Source organism: Carassius auratus, unplaced genomic scaffold (assembly GCF_003368295.1).
Source record: "Carassius auratus strain Wakin unplaced genomic scaffold, ASM336829v1 scaf_tig00007853, whole genome shotgun sequence".
In the NCBI taxonomy this organism is placed as follows: domain Eukaryota; kingdom Metazoa; phylum Chordata; class Actinopteri; order Cypriniformes; family Cyprinidae; genus Carassius; species Carassius auratus.
Genome location: NW_020523881.1, coordinates 225,719 through 244,650, shown reverse-complemented (window position 1 = coordinate 244,650; position 18,932 = coordinate 225,719).

Below are 18,932 nucleotides of genomic sequence, written 5' to 3'. Positions count from 1 at the left end.
TTTCAGTTGAAGGCTGTGGCTAAATTCAGTTGTAGTTCTTGTGTTTCTCTTTACTTCAGTGATGTTGATTGTTAACAGCAGATGTTCATCATTAATGCACAATCATCATTTAATTAGTCACTTAATTATCTCATTAACTTTAACCCTTTGAGGACTTGGATATGACTTGAAGACTTGCTTGTGACTTGAAAGTCCCACACTGAAAAAAGTAATAAGTAAATTTACTTAATTTTTATTTGGCAAGTTTTTGCACAAGCATTTTTCAAGTAAATTTAACACATTTGGAAATTAAGTAAATCTACTTAACTAAGTTAAGTAAAAAAAATAAAATAATAATAAGTACATTTTATTGAGTAAAATTTAATTAAATAATATTAAATTAATGCATTTAGCAGACACTTTTATCCAAAGCGTCTTACAGTGCATTCAGGCTAACAATTTTCACCTATCATGTGTTCCCGGGGAATCGAACCCCCAAACTTGCACTTTCTAATGCAATGTTCTACCACTGAGCTACAGGAACACTTCAAGATCTTGTGAAAAATAAGTGAAAATTTCACTTACTTACTTTTTTATTTTGGAAAAGTTTTTACACTAACAAAAAAGCCTGAAACAGATATTCTAGAAATTTCTAAATGTAAAATAATTTTTTTCAAAACAGTTTTATCAAATGAGGGTAAATAAGTCTCTCACTTCTGTCCCTTTAAACCAGTTTAGAGCAAAGACAGCACGAAGAACTGGATTCACATGATAAATATTCTACAATTAAGAAAACAGACAAAAGAAATTTTAAACTTTACTCAAACCGTTGGAGTAAATAGATTGCCTTGATTTAAACCATGTAAGTTTTAAAACTTTGCATTTAAGTAATTAAGTGATTAACTAAGTGCTGATTGAGAATTAGTGATGAACAGCTGCTGTTAACAAACAGAATCACTGAAGAAAAGAGAGAAACACAAGAACTACTACAACTGACTTCAGACACAGACTTAGATGAAATCAACTGAAATAAAATACATGAAATCTCTCAAGATATTTCATCAGAGATTAGAGTCAGTACAGTTCAATAATTTATGATTATCATCACCAATATAAAGTATGTAAACCTACACCTTGGTAAAGGTTAACACCTGATGGCATTTCTTGTGGCCTTTTGAGATATAACAAACATGTTTTAGAAACACATGGTTATAACAGCCAGAGAAAAGACCAAGACAAAAGACAAGGGTCAAGAGCCCAACTAAAGCAAACACTGATCTCTAACATGGTTACTTCAAATGAAACAATAAATCAACATCTAAACCTTAGTTCATTCTCAATAAGATCTTCTGTAGACGTCTGACAGAAATAAAGTCAGTCTGGTTATTAATAAGTGGAGCTGGTGATGCTGTTTGTGGGGTTGTTTAATCAGATCTTGAGAGATTTCATGTATTTTATTTCAGTTGATTTCATCTAAGTCTGTGTCTGAAGTCAGTTGTAGTAGTTCTTGTGTTTCTCTCTTTTCTTCAGTGATTCTGTTTGTTAACAGCAGCTGTTCATCACTAATTCTCAATCAGCACTTAGTTAATCACTTAATTACTTAATCGCAAAGTTTTAAAACTTACATGGTTTAAATCAAGGCAATCTATTTACTCAAACGGTTTGAGTAAAGTTTACTTATCGGGTTTTACAGTGCTATTTCTTTTGTCTGTTTTCTTAATTGCAGAATATTTATCATGTGCATCCAGTTCTTCGTGCTGTCTTTGCTGTAAACTGGTTTAAAGGGACAGAAGTGAGAGACTTATTTACCCTCGTTTGATAAAACTGTTTTGAAAAAAATAATTTTACATTTAGAAATTTCTAGAATATCTGTTTCGGGCTTTTTTGTTAGAGTAAAAACTTTTCCAAAATAAAAAAGTAAGTAAGTGAAATTTTCACTTATTTTTCACAAGATCTTGAAGTGTTCCTGTAGCTCAGTGGTAGAACATTGCATTAGCAAGTGTAAGGTTGAGGGTTAGATTCCCCGGGAACACATGATAGGTGAAAATTGTTAGCCTGAATGCACTGTAAGTTGCTTTGGATAAAAGTGTCTGCTAAATGCATTAATTTAATATTATTTAATTAAATTTTACTCAATAAAATTTACTTATTATTATTTTATTTTTTTTACTTAACTTAGTTAAGTAGATTTACTTAATTTCCAAATGTGTTAAATTTACTTGAAAAATGCTTGTGCAAAAACTTGCCAAATAAAAATTAAGTAAATTTACTTATTACTTTTTTCAGTGCACCTCTGGTATGTACATATTCACTTACACTAACAATTGTCTCCTTTCACATCTTCCAGGCTCTGCATCTCAGATAGTGCTGATTTTTGCTGCTGCTGCTGCTGGTGGATTTCTGTTGATTGTAGCTGCAGTCGGGATCTTCTGCATCTGCAGCAAACACAGAAAAACTGACCAAGAAGGCAAGAATCACCTGTGGTTTTTATATACCTATATAAAATGTATGTAAAACTGTGCTTAATTATCATTTCATGGGTTGTTTTGTTTCTGTTATTATGAAACAGTTCAGACCTATGACAGGGAGATCACTTACGCTGATCCCACATTCAACAAAAGACATAAATCGGTAAGATCTTTTATGTATTTTTATGGTGTGTCTCAGTTTTATTTCAGCACTGAGTCATATTTGGATGTGCATTTGTGTGTTTAATGATTTACACAGACTAGCACCACGACAGATATTTATAAAAGCAGTAGATGTATTTCAGTGTCCCTTTATCTTCTGCTCTGATTGGTTTAGTATTGTAGGGTCACACAAACCATCATTTAAAGGCACTACATTATTGTCACATCACAAACTCTGTTACTTTTTTATATATATCAGATATACATGCATCCCCCAAAATATGGAAATGCTATATTATAAGGAATTAAAAGTAATTTATTTATTTAGAGAGACAGAAATACTGAAATATTACATCCATTTTTTTTTTTTTTTTTTAAACACAATCTCATGGTAATTCATAACTAGTTTCTGCTGATACTGTATGTGCAAGAGTGGATACAAACTGGTTTGTCTGTAGATTGACAATAAAGCAAAAAAAAACAAACAAAACAAAACAAAACAAAACAATAAAACCTTTATAATCAAGAAATATAGACACGTTAAAGTGTTTGTGGGAGAATGAGGAGGATGATAGATAAAGAGTACGTTCTTGATAAATAAGGTGTTAACGTGCATCTGTGTTTTCTTTCAGAGGGTTAAAGAGCAGGATAATGTGGTGTACGCAGGAGTGCGACGTTGATCAACTCTGGATCAAAATCTGATTTTTATTTTGGGTTAGTAGTTTTTTACATCTCAAATACAGGACAGAAGATGGAACCACATTATAGAAATGTGAAGACAATGTGCATAAATCTGATTAAGTCATAGCACTCTTAAAAATAAAGGTTTAATTTTTTATTTTTTATTTTTTTATTTTTTTTTGCAGTAATGCCAATGAGCAGTGCTCCTTAGAGCCTGGATTTGGATTTTGTTCTGGGGATAGAAATTAAGTTTTGGACAAAATCAGCCCATCTGGCCTATATGATTTTGGGGTTAAGGCCTTAAATTGCAGCAGCAAATAAATGTACAGAATAAAATAAGACAGAAAAAAATATAATTTTGAATATACTGCAAATGACAAAATTATGTTAAAAAAAGTTCTCACATTTTTTTCTCACATAGAAATGTACATTTGTAAAGCGAGGATTCAGTAGGGTAAATTTACAATACATTCAACAACAATAACATTTGTATTATAATGGATTAGTTCACTTCCAGAATGAACATTCTGTTATCATTTACTCTCCCTCCACTTGTTCCAAACCTGTATGAGTTTCTTACTTCTGTTGAACACAAAAGATGATATTTTGAAAAATGTTGGTATCTGAAAAGTTGATGGTAACCCATTGACTTCAACAGTATTTTTTTTTTTTTTTTCTACTATGGAAGTCATTGGTTACCATCAACTGTTCGGATACCAACATTTTACAAAATATCTTCAAGTGGAGGGAGAGTAAGTGATGACATCATTTTAATTCTGGAAGTGAACTAATCCTTTAACTCCTAATTTATGTAAGACAGTGATATTGATCTTTCATAATATATTCTTTTGTAATAACATTTTACTTGAATTAAAATTCATTGGAACTAAACAAACCGGATCCAGGATTTAAAGTATATATGTGTATATATATATATATATATATATATATATATATATATATATATTTCTTCTCGCATTAAATTCAAAGTTTAACTGTAGTATAAGTAAGATGTTAATCACAGGTAAAGTAATGCTTCTCATACTCCTTTTCCTAATGTACTTTTATTTGTGTTTTGTAGTATTTATAAGTTTTTTTCATGTTAATATGGTATTAAATAAAGGTCAAACATTATAACATTAGTCCAGTTAATAATGCATTATTAATTAATTTTATTTTATTGTTTTTGATCAGTGTTTTTGTTTATGTTTGTAATTTTCTATATTGGGCTGTGTGTCTCTGCTGATAGAGTGACTCTGCTGGAGCGCCACCTACTGGATAAACATGTAATTTCACTATCAGCTCCTCTCACTGATGACATTTAGTGATTTACTTTCTTTCTTTACAAAGTATATATTTCATATATATATTTACTGTAACCTATTTCTGTACAATGTTAAATAAACATGCTTTTATGTATTGTTAAAAAATATACTCCAGGCCTCTTTCTTGACCTCTGAAATAAGAGTTAGCACATCACAACATATGCATTTGTAGCATCATTCATCTCTTGCTTCATAAGAAATCTAACATAAAATGTGTTCAAATCTATTGATATACATGATCTATCTTATGTATAAACAGCGTTTTTAAGTAGCTTTCACATAAGCACCCAAAAATATAAATATAACAACTGAGAATAGCATCTATACATGATGTCCCACTATAACATCCAATAACATCCAGCATCCACTGCTTTTTATGTTATAAAACCAAATCACTTCATATTGCTCCTGGATTATGCATTTAGTTACATGTATTTATTTAACAGACACTTTTATCTAGGAAATGGTTGCGGGTGTTTCTGCTGAAAACACATTGTTAATCAGTTCTACACTGAAAAAAGTAATAAGTAAATTTACTTAATTTTTATTTGGCAAGTTTTTGCACAAGCATTTTTCAAGTAAATTTAACACATTTGGAAATTAAGTAAATCTACTTAACTAAGTTAAGTAAAAAATAAAATAATAATAAGTACATTTTATTGAGTAAAATTTAATTAAATAATATTAAATCAATGCATTTAGCAGACACTTTTATCCAAAGCAACTTATAGTGCATTCAGGCTAACAATTTTCACCTATCATGTGTTCACGGGGAATCAAACCCTTAACCTTGCACTTGCTAATGCAATGTTCTACCACTGAGCTACAGGAACACTTCAAGATTTTGTGAAAAATAAGTGAAAATTTCACTTACTTACTTTTTTACTTTGGAAAAGTTTTTACACTAATAAAAAACCCGAAACAGATATTCTAGAAATTTCTAAATGTAAAATTATTTTTTCAAAACAGTTTTATCAAATGAGGGTAAATAAGTCTCTCACTTCTGTCCCTTTAAACCAGTTTACAGCAAAGACAGCACGAAGGACTGGATGCACATGATAAATATTCTGCAATTAAGAAAACAGACAAAAGAAATAGCACTGTAAAACCCGATAAGTAAACTTTACTCAAACCGTTTGAGTAAATAGATTGACTTGATTTAAACCATGTAAGTTTTAAAATTTTGCATTCAAGTAATTAAGTGATTAACTAAGTGCTGATTGAGAATTAGTGATGAACAGCTGCTGTTAACAAACAGAATCACTGAAGAAAAGAGAAACACAAGAACTACTACAACTGACTTCAGACACAGCCTTAGATGAAATCAACTGAAATAAAATACATGAAATCTCTCAAGATCTGATTAAACAACCCCACAAACAGCATCACCAGCTCCACTTATTAATAACCAGACTGACTTTATTTCTGTCAGACGTCTACAGAAGATCTTATTGAGAATGAACTAAGGTTTAGATGTTGATTTATTGTTTCATTTGAAGTAACCATGTTAGAGATCAGTGTTTGCTTTAGTTGGGCTCTTGACCCTTGATTTCTGTCTTTGTCTTTTCTCTGGCTTTTATAAAATGGTAAATGGACTGCATTTATATAGCGCTTTCAACAGACCACATGGCCATCCAAAGCGCTTTACAAGTTGCCTCACATTCACCCATTCACTCACTCATTCACACACCGACTGCGGTATACTTGTTGTAACTCAATAGCCCAGAAGAAAAGCCATCAGGTGTCAAACTGTACTTTAGGTGTAGATTGTTATACTTTATATAGGTGATGATAATCATCAATTATTTATATGTATGGAGTCTAATGAAGTAGGAGTTGTGTAATTAGTAGAAGTGATTCTAGTAAAAGTGACATTAAGAGCTAGTGATTCTGTGATAATCAGTTAATATAAAAATGACTTTCTAAACATTTTGTACACATACATATTTTTTCTATGCCAGTAGTTGGTCAAACACAGACATCAATAATCAGAATATGAACCTCTACAATGGTGACGAAAAAAACAATGCATTCTGCAATGCATTCTGGGTACTATTGTAGTACAAAACTCATCCATGGCTCCCAGCATGCTCTGCAGCATTTTTTTTTTATGGTCACCATTGTTGAGGTTCATATTCTGATTATTGATGTCTGTGTGTGACTGTTTGACACCGTAGAAGACCACACTGTTTGAAAAGTTATTCAGATTAACTGATTATCACAGAACCACTTGCTCTCAGGCTATAATCAATTGAATTACACAACATCTTTTTCATTAGAGATTAGACTCCATACAGATCAATAATTGATGATTCGCATCACCAACATAAAGTATAACAACCTACACCTAGATGCAGGTTTACACCTAATGGCATTTCTTCTGGGCTTTTGAGCTACAACAAATGTGTTTTGGAAATATATGGTTATAACAGCCAGAGAAAAGACTAAGACAGGAGTCAAGGGTAAAGAGCCCAACTAAAGCAAACACTGATCTCTAACATGGTTACTTCAAATGAAACAATAAATCAACATCTAAACCTTAGTTCATTCTCAATAAGATCTTCTGTAGACGTCTGACAGAAATAAAGTCAGTCTGGTTATTAATAAGTGGAGCTGGTGATGCTGTTTGTGGGGTTGTTTAATCAGATCTTGAGAGATTTCATGTATTTTATTTCAGTTGATTTCATCTAAGGCTGTGTCTGAAGTCAGTTGTAGTAGTTCTTGTGTTTCTCTTTTCTTCAGTGATTCTGTTTGTTAACAGCAGCTGTTCATCACTAATTCTCAATCAGCACTTAGTTAATCACTTAATTACTTGAATGCAAAGTTTTAAAACTTACATGGTTTAAATCAAGGCAATCTATTTACTCAAACGGTTTGAGTAAAGTTTACTTATCAGGTTTTACAGTGCTATTTCTTTTGTCTGTTTTCTTAATTGCAGAATATTTATCATGTGCATCCAGTCCTTCGTGCTGTCTTTGCTGTAAACTGGTTTAAAGGGACAGAAGTGAGAGACTTATTTACCCTCATTTGATAAAACTGTTTTGAAAAAAAATATTTTACATTTAGAAATTTCTAGAATATCTGTTTCGGGCTTTTTTGTTAGTGTAAAAACTTTTACAAAGTAAAAAAGTAAGTAAGTGAAATTTTCACTTATTTTTCACAAGATCTTGAAGTGTTCCTGTAGCTCAGTGGTAGAACATTGCATTAGCAAGCACAAGGTTGGGGGCTCGATTCCCCGGGAACACATGATAGGTGAAAATTGTTAGCCTGAATGCACTGTAAGTTGCTTTGGATAAAAGTGTCTGTGAAATTCATTAATTTAATATTATTTAATTAAATTTTACTCAAAAAGATGTTCTTATTATTATTATTATTATTTTACTTAACTTAGTTAAGTAGATTTACTTAATTTCCAAATGTGTTAAATTTACTTGAAAAATGCTTGTGCAAAAACTTGCCAAATAAAAATTAAGTAAATTTACTTATTACTTTTTTCAGTGTAGGAAGATGTTGACCACGAGTGAAAAAACAGAAAACAAAAAACAAAATTAAATGTGTGAACATCAGTCAGTTCTTCAGTTTATATTCCTGTATTTATATTTATATACTCTGCTCTAGTTTGATCTTTATCTCTCATAATGACTAATGTAAAAGTTTTTTTGTTTTGTTTTGTGTATTCATTATTCATGTCTGTTTAACTTCATGATGCACATATGTTTGGCCTGATCAAGTATCTCCATTATACACAGCTTGTAAAACTGTTGTTTGGTTTAGTTTGGTTTTGGTCCAGTGGTTTTCTGCTCTCCACAAACCACAATGAATCTCCACTGAGCAAGTAAACCAGTGACAACAGCCGCATCAGGCACTCAATCACCACAAGAAGTGATTTTTGGCATGAGATTGAGCAATCTGATTGTGTTTGTTTTCTTTCAGAGAGTTCAAGAGGAGGATGAGGAGGTGTATTCATGAGGTAGTGATCGAACTCTGATTCTGTTTAAGTGTTATTAAGTGTTATTATTCTAGAACCTAAATGCTAAACATATGGGTGCTTTTGTGCTGTGCTCTTTTTGTGTGTGTGTGTGTGTGTGTGTGTATGTTTGTATTCCTTCAGATTACTGTAGTAATGGTATACAGACAGTCCTGAGTGTCTGTACTGAAACAGATGAACCTCATGGAGCATCACCTACTGGAAAAACTTGTTATTTCACCAACAGCTCTTGTTCTATATTCAAATATAGTCTACATATCTGGATATTTATTCTTCAACCTCATTATTGTGATCCGGGCAAAAAGACCATTCGGTTTAGAAACACAAACCAAACACAACATGCTTCTGTTCTGTTGTCACTCAGCTCGGGCCTTCTGTTACTCGCTGATTTGGTTTTACTTTAACATTGATGCATTTAACAGATACTTTTTTCAAAGTAACATCAACATCAACTGTATGAAGTCTTGAAGATTAAATCAGTTCATCTTGCATGGTCGTGTTTGCTTCATATTTGATCAAATATACTGCATCCCAAAATACAATATCCTACTTCCTTGCCATTAGAATCACTACTTTCTAATGACATCCACTCCATTTCATTATGTAATTTGAAAGAAACCCTTCTGAATCTGCATATTTTTTCATTCTGTTATACTTACAATTGTTAATTTAGCACACACTTTTATTAGGAAAATACAGCAGATACTAGGCTTTTTATTGCAAAACTAAAATAAAATAAGTATGACTTACATGAAAAGAATAATCATAAGAGAGAAAACTTGTAGTGAATTCAAACCTTGAAAATGTATTTTAAAAGGTGACAAACATTAACCTCATCATGTCTGCGGGTGTTTCTGCTGAAAACACACTGTTCAACAGTTCTAGGAAGATGCTGACCACAAGTGAAAAAAAAGAAACATGAGTGTGAAATGAGAAACTGACAAGAAAAACGACTGACCACAGTCACAAGGTCGCAAAAATAAATGTGTGAACATTCGTCATTTCTTCAGTTTATTTTCCACTCTGCTCTTGGTTGATCTTTATCTCTCATCACGACTATTTTAACACATTTTTAATTCACGTCTGTTTAACCCCATGATCCACAGATGTTTGGCCTGATCAAGTATCTCTACTGTGTTCAGATGTTATAATCATTGTTTGATCCAGGTGTTTTTCTCATCCCACAAACCATCATCAAACTCCAAACACCGACTGAACCACAGACATCAGCTTCATCAGTCACTGAATCACCACAAGAGAAGATTTCAGTTAGAGATGAGTTCAGTACAACAGTCTGAATGATAAAAGAGAGGAGCTGTGAGTGCAGAAACACCTTAACCTTTAAACACACTGTGATTTAATGCACTTCTGCTAAAACAAATGATGATAAACAGTGTTTTCAGAAACTGAAGCTCTCAGGAGCCAAAAAGATCCTGATTCTTCTGTGTTTATGGGTGTGAACGTGTGAGAGAGAGATGGAGTGAGAAAACAAGAGATGAAACTCACCAGTGCATTTAAAAAAATGTTTAATACTAAACAATAACATTTTGATCTGCTTTATATAACATAATAAAATCTTGTTGTATCACATTTGTTTAAAATGACAGATCAGTGCACAGATAATGAGAGCTTGTTCAGGATCAGGATCATCTGTGTTGACTGAAGAGAAAAATGATTTCTGATGACTCAATATGACTCACTTCTGCAGGATTATTCTTTTGAATAATTTAATACTAAATTTCAAACCATTTACAATTGATTTTGACAGTTTAATGTCACTGTGTGAATGATTTAGACTAAATGTCAAAGGTCAAACATCACACACAGAAAGCTGATCATTATAGGATATCAAATTAATTATTATAAATCACCAATCTTCACGTCAGAGTGTTTTTAATCTTCAGATTCAGTCATCTGAACTCAGTTTACTGTTGTACAGACAGTAGATCTCTCCTAAAGACCTGCTCGAGCGCCAACTAGTGACTGAACATGTCAAAGGCCTAAAATATTTTATGAGTTCTGTGATCACCAGCTGATCCTGTTTTTGATTTTAATTCAGATTTGATCTGATGATCATCACTAGAAGCTCCTGTGAAAATCTGAGTGTATTATTCAGTGATCTGTGTTTGATGAGGAAATATCAGCAGACTTGTTATATAGCAGCTCAGTTTCCTCACTGAACTCATAGTGAAGGTTATTCAATCCTCTGTTTTGAGATGATATATAATATCTGAAGGACAGTTCTTGTATGATCATGTCTCATGGTGTGTGTTGTTTTCTCTCTTCTCTTCCGGTCCATGATCTCCTCTGCTGGTGGATGTTGTTATTACACATCTGGAGACACGGGGCTTCTTCTTCTTTGAAGGCCGTTCACACAAGTATGTGTAGTTTGATGAAAGAAATGTATTTTTAAGCAAATCATGAAACTGGAAATATTTAATTACATTATATTTTATAATGAATTGAAGGTGAGAGGAGTGAATGTACAGTGATCTCTTCCACCTTCAAATACCACGACTGATGTGAAACCCTTGAGCAAGGCTCCTAACCCCAGAATCCTCCCTGAGTGTGTGTGTGTGTGTGTGTGTGTGTGTGTGTGTGTGCGTGTGCGTGCGGATGGGATAAATGCAGAGCTCATACTCGGTCACCTTCTCTTTCTCTTTCTCTCTCCTGATGAAGCTGTTGTATCTCTCTCTTGTGACTGAATATGAAAATCACTCCTCTGATATTTCAGTCCTTTAGGAGATGATATGTGGAAAATATGTTAATTAAAACTTTGCTTCTTTGATAATTTTTATACTGATTGAGAATCATGTTGATATATTTATCTTTTAATGTTTGGTTTTTCACTTATTCTTCACTGAAAACAGTTGTTCTGCTTATTCAAATCTGAAATATATGGTGTTTGTTTGTTTGTTCTTTGATGATGAACTAAAAGTTAAGAACAGATTAAAAATATGTAATAGAAAAGTGAATTATTTAAAATGATTTAAAATAGAAATGGTTAATTGTAAATGGTAATTTTAAACATCTTTACCCGTTTTTAAATATTTGTTTGCACAATTTGCACATTATAATGAAAGACAGGGATCATATCTCACTTACTAACATTTCATATTTCTATTTTCTTCTACTGCCATCGTGTGCTGAAAAAAATGAAGTGCATTTAAAAGTCTTTTCATGGCAGCACTTTTGAAATAAAAGTCTAGATGGTACTTTTAAACCGTAAAACAATAAAAACAAAATGTAATAAAAATATTTTAAAACATCATATTTCAATATGACACAGCCATTATTATTATTATGAGTTGTAGTTAGTATTATGCTGAACTGTTTAATTCTCTGAATAATTAAACATAATCTGATTTTATTTGCCCAATTTCAGTCATACAACTAGAAAATTATTTTATTTTCTGTGTTCCCCCCAACTATATCTTATCATATTCAGTTACAGCTCATATTGAACTGCATATGCAATCTGCGATTTGTGGATGAGAAAATTAACTTCAGAACATATCACTGAACAACATATTTAATAATAAAAAAAATTATAATAAACTGGATAAAAAAAAATGTAATATACTAAAAATATTTATTTATTTTGCTTCATCTAAAATCAAATACGTTTTTTAAAAGCAATTTAAAAAGCTCAACACACCCAGATTTATTTCTTACTTTCACCGGACGGATTCTAGAGGCTCGTAAAAGCAGAAACATGTTTGAGATGAAGCTGGAGCTGAATGTTGATGATGTCAGAGTGATTGACACTTGTGGGCGGGTCTTATGTTCTTAAAGTGAACTCGTCCCCTCCTCCTCGTTCACTACATTCAGCTCATCTCCATTCAACTCATGTTCTCAGCTCACACCTGAATAGTTTTAATTGTATGTATGAGGAAAGCCATAACTGCCCCATGGTTATAGAATCTCTCATCAGCAGGGTTGTTGTGAAGATGTTCAGTGTAGGCTAACACACACCTACTTTTTAACAAGAATGAATGTATAGACACAAGTTGTTTCAAATGTACTTATATTTATTTCATTAAACAATCATTATTGTTCATTTTCATGAACATTAATGTGATAATAAAAACAAGGTCAAAAGGTCAAACGTTATAACATCATCCAAGTTAAAAATGTAATATTAATGGATTATAATAAATGGCTTTTGAGCATGTTTGTGTTAATATCAATATTTTTGTCAAGTCATGTGTGTCTCTGCTGATACAGATGAATCTGATGGAGCGCCACCTATTGGATAAACATGTTATTTCACTAACAGCTCCTCTGTCACACATAATATTTTATAATGAAAAAGTTCTTAAAAAGTGGGTATGCATCTGTATATATGTATATACAGATGCACCAACAACCATGACACGCTCAAAATTGCTTAAATCACCTTTCTTTCCCATTCTGACATTCAGTTTGGAGTTCAGGAGATTGTCTTGACCAGGACCACACCCATAAATACATTGAAGCAACTGCCATGTCATTGGTTGATTAGATAATTGCATTAATGAGAAATTGATCAGGTGTTCCTTATAATCCTTTAGCTGAGTGTGTGTGTGTGTGTGTGTGTGTGTGTGTGTGTGTGTGTGTGTGTGTGTGTGTATATATATATATATATATATATATATATATATATATATATATATATATATATAAAACCTGTTTCTGTACAATGTTAAATAAACATGCTTTGATAGATTCTTTAAATATATTCTTAAGGCCTCTTTCCTGATCTTTGGAGAGAAAAATAAGAGTATCAAACATCGCATCATATGCATTTGTACCATCATTCATCTCTTGCTTTATAAATACTGAATTCTAATATAAAAGGTGTTAACTATTGAAATATCAGTTATAAAATGCTCAAATGGATTCCGAATAAAGTGTCTAGCTTTCACATGAGCATCCAAAAAGACCAAGATGAGAATAGAGGATGAGCCTCTGTAGTCATGGAACTAACAACGTTTGTCACCTTTCATATATATATATATATATATATATATATATATATATATATATATATATAATTATTTTGTTGTTTTTTAAGATGACAAACATTGTTCTCATCATGTCTGTGGGTGTTTCTGCTGAAAATACACTGTTAATCACTTCTAGGAAGATGTTGACCACGAGTGAAAAACAAGTGGGTGTGAAATGCAAAGCTAAGAAGAAAAACAGATGACCACAGTCGCTCGGACGCAAAAATAAATGTGTGAAAATCAGTCACATCTTCAGTTTATTTTCCACTCTGCTCTTGGTTGATCTTTATCTCTCATCACGACTATTTTAACACATTTTTTTTTTTTATATATTCATGTCTCTTAACCCCATGATCCACAGATGTTTGGCCTGATCAAGTATCTCCATTGTCCTGCAGCTTGTCCTTCAGTGTTTTTTTTTTCCCATTTCATTTTTTTTTTTCATTTCGTTCGTTTTGGTCCTGTGGTTTTCTTCTCTCCACAAAACGAGTCTCACCAGAGCAACTAAACCACAGACATCAGCTTCATCAGTCACTGAATCACCACAAGAGAAGATTTCAGTAAGAGATCTGAATCTGAATGCTTTACATTAACAAAACATACATTTTGTGCAAATACAGAAGCAAGTTCAAATAATTCAAATCAAAATAATAAAAAAAAACACGATTTATTCTTCAGCCTTATTATTGTGATCTGGGACAAAACCCAAACACAACATGCTTCTGTTCTGCTGTTAGTCAGCTCTGGCCTTCTGTCACTCGCTGATTTGGTTTTACTTTAACATTGATGCATTTAACAGATACTATTTCCCAGAGTGATTTATATCCTACATCATCTTTTAAAATTAGATCAATGCATCACATATGGTCACATTTGCCTCATGATTGATCAAATATACTTCATCCCAATATATAATAAGCTACTTTAATCAATGCCATTTCATTATGTTTAAAAAAAAATTTCATTCTATTATAATTACAATTGTCCATATACAGTAGCACACACTTTTAACAAGAATATACACCCACAAAAACTATTAGACCTTTTATTGCAAAAATAAAAAAAAAATAAGGACAATCAAGAAAGAGAAACCTTCTGGTTTTGAACCACATTCAAACCAGAAAAATGATTTTAAAAGAAGACAAACATTAACCTCATCATGTCTGCGGGTGTTTCTGCTGAAAACATACTGTTCAACAGTTCTAAAGAAAAAAAAAATGATGAGTGTGAAATGAGAAGACACAACTGAACACAGTACCACGATCACAAAAATAAATGTGTGAACATTCGTCATTTCTTCAGTTTGTCTTCCACTTTGATCTAGTTTGATCTTTATCATGACTATTTTTTTTATACATGTTTGTTGAACTCCATGATCCAGAGATGTTAGGTCTGATGAAGTATCTTTACTGTGTTCAAATGTTATAATCATTGTTTGATCCAGGTGTTGTTCTCTTCCCACAAACCATCATCAAACTCCACAGAGCAACTGAACCACAGACATCAGCTTCATCAGTCATTGAATCACCACGAGAGAAGATTTCAGCAAGAGATGAGTTCAGTACAACAATCTGAATCATTCACATCAACAAAACATGCATTTTTTGTGAATATAGTAGCAAGTAATAATTAAATATTAGCTGAGAGACAATAACTGTAAGTGTACAGAGACATGTTAACCTTTAAACACATTGTGATTTAATGCACTTCTGCTAAAACAAATGCTGATAAACAGTGTTTTCAGAAACTGAAGCTCTCAGGAGCCAAAAAGATCCTGATTCTTCTGAGTTTATGTGAACACGAGAGAGAGAGACGGAGTGAGAAAACAAGAGAAGAAACTCACCAGTGCATTTAAAATATTGTTTTTATTACTAAACAATAGAATTCAGATCTGCTTTATATAACATGTCGATATATCACATTTGTTTAAAATGACAGAACAGTGCAGAGATAATGAGAGTTTGTTCAGGATCAGGATCATCTGTGTTGACTGAAGAGAGAAATGAATCCTGATGACTCAATATGACTCACTTCTGCAGGATTACTGTTTTGAACAATATTATATCAGTTTCAAACCATTTACAATAGATTTTGACAGTTTAATGTCACTGTGTGAATGATTTAGACTAAAGGTCAAAGGTCAAACATCACACACAGAGAGTTTATTATTATAGGATATCAAATTAATTATTATAAATCATCAATCTTCACGTCAGAGTGTTTTTAATCTTCAGATTCAGTCATCTGAACTCAGTTTACTGTTGTACAGACAGTAGATCTCTCCTAAAGACCTGCTCGAGCGCCAACTAGTGACTGAACATGAAAAAAACATGATCATTTGACAGTGTCAAAGGCCTTAAATACTGATATAGGGAAACATAACTATTTATATATTTCTGTAATCTGTTAAAGATATTTTTTCCTAGGTGATTTTATGAGTTCTGTGATCACCAGCTGATCCTGTTTTTGATTTTAATTCAGATTTGATCTGATCATCATCACTAGAAGCTCCTGTGAAAATCTGAGTGTATTATTCAGTGATCTGTGCTTGATGAGGAAATATCAGCAGAATTGTTTTATAGCAGCTCAGTTTCCTCACTGAACTCATAGTGAAGGTTATTAAATCCTCTGTTTTGAGATGATATATAATATCTGAAGGACAGTTCTTGTATGATCATGTCTCATGGTGTGTGTTGTTTTCTCTCTTCTCTTCCGGTCCATGATCTCCTCTGCTGGTGGATGTTGTTATTACACATCTGGAGACACAGGGCTTCTTCTTCTTTGAAGGCCGTTCACACAAATATGTGTAGTTTGATGAAAGAAATTTATTTTTAAGCAACATATGAAGCTGGAAATACTTAATTACATTATATTTTATTTGTTACCAGGGATTGAAGTTGAGAGAAGTGAATGTTCAGTGCTCTCTTCCACCTTTAATACCATGACTAATGTGAAACCCTGTGTGTGTGCTCTTGTTTTTGTGACATATCAGGACAAAAGTGTGTATAATGACATGGGTATGACACAGGTATTACAAGAAGAGGGTGACTTATGAGGACATAACCCATGTCCCCATTTTTCAAAACGCTTATAAATCATACAGAATGAGTTTTTTTGAGAAAGTTTAAATGCACAAAGTTTCCTGTGAGGGTTTGGTGTAGGGTTGGTGTATAGGGCCATAGAATATACAGTTTGTACAGTATGAAAACCATTACACCTATGTGATGTCCCCACTTTTCTCAAATACATTTTTTTTCTTTTCTTGTGACTGAATATGAAAATCCCTCATCACTCTGATATTTTAGTCCTTTATGAGGTAATACAGGTGCATCTCAATAAATCTGAATGTCGAGGAAAAGTTTGTTTATTTCAGTTATTCAACTCAAATTGTGAAACTCGTGTATTAAATAAATTCAGTGCACACAGACTGAAGTAGTTTAAGAAAAAATTCTGAAAAATCTGAAATAGAAAATAGAAATTTGAACTAAAATGATTTAAAATAGCAATACTTATTAAAAGTCTTTACTGTCTTTAGTTTTTAATAAGTTTATTGTACAATTTGAACAGTTACAATGCAAGACAAGGCTCATATCCCACTTATTAACATTTCATATTTCTATTTTCTTCTACTGCCATCGTGTGCTGAAGAAGATGAAGTGCATTTAAAAGTCTTTTCATGGCTGCACTTTTTAAAATAAAAGTCTAGATGGTACTTTTCTGTAGAACAAGAAAAAAACTAAATGTAATAAATATTATTTTAAACGTCATATTTCAAATGAAACACAACCAGTTTTATTAGAATTAGTATTACTATAACTGTTAGAATTAGTATTAGTATTATTATTGGTTTTACTATTACTATTAGTATTAGTATTAGTATTAGTATTAGTATTACTATTAGTATTAGAATTAGAATTAATATTAGTATTAGTATTTCTATTAGCATTAGTATTATGCTGCACTGTTTCATTCTCTGAATAATGAAACACAATCTGATTTTATGTATAGGCCCATTTTCAGTCCCTGGGTGTTTGTGATTTCAACTAACACAACTATATCTGATCATATTCAGTTAAAGCTCATATTCAGCTGCATATACAATCATGGTAATCGGATCTGATTGGAATTTGTCAATGAGAAACATATCAACTTCAGAACATATCTTTGAATAACATTTAATTCAAAAATTTAAATTAAAAAAGATAAAAAAAATATGTAATATACTAAAAATATAATAAATGCTTTTTTGCTTCATCTAAAACAAAAAAAAGCTTTTTGAATGCAATTTAAAAAGCTTGACACACCTAAAATAATTTTTTTACTTTCGCTGGACATATTCTAGAGGCTCGTAAAAACAGAAACTTGTTTGAGATGAAGCTGGAGCTGAATGTTGATGATGTCAGAGTGATTGACTCGTCCTCTGGAGAATATAAAGTCAGCAGAAAAAGATCAGAGATCCCACTCAACATCTTCAGTCTTACTGTCTACACAGCAAAATCTCCAGTGTTAATTTAACACTCTGAGTGTGGACTCATATAAACACTTGAAGCAGTGTTAAAAGTAACACTGAAGCTTAGTTGAAGTTAATGAGATAATTAAGAAATTAATTGGGTCATGATTGACCATTATTGAAGACACCTGATGTTAACAAGCAGAATCACCAAACGAGAAAATCACAATTTGTGTGTTACCATTATAGTGGTCAGTGTTTGCTTTAGTTGTGATCTTGAATCTTCAGTTATTTACTTTAGACTTTGTGTTACAGAAACACACGGTTATAACAACCCGAGAAAAGACTAAGACAGAAGTCAAGGGTCAAGATCCCAACTAAAGCAAACACTGATCTCTAACATGGTTACTTCAAATGAAACAATAAATCAACATCTAAACCTTAGTTCATTCTCAATAAGATCTTCTGTAGACGTCTAACAGAAATAAAGTCAGTCTGTTATTAATAAGTGGAGCTGGTGATGCTGTTTGTGGGGTTGTTTAATCAGATCTTGAGAGATTTCATGTATTATATTTCAGTTGATTTCATCTAAGTCTGTGTCTGAAGTCAGTTGTAGTAGTTCTTGTGTTTCTCTTTTCTTCAGTGATTCTGTTTGTTAACAGCAGCTGTTCATCACTAATTCACAATCAGCACTTAGTTAATCACTTAATTACTTAATCGCAAAGTTTTAAAACTTACATGGTTTTAATCAAGGCAATCTATTTACTCAAACGGTTTGAGTAAAGTTTACTTATCGGGTTTTACAGTGCACTCTCTGCCAGAATATTTTTGTGAGTTTGCCTGTCTGTGCTCTCTCTCTCTCTCTCTTTCACCCTCCCTCTCGCTCCCCTC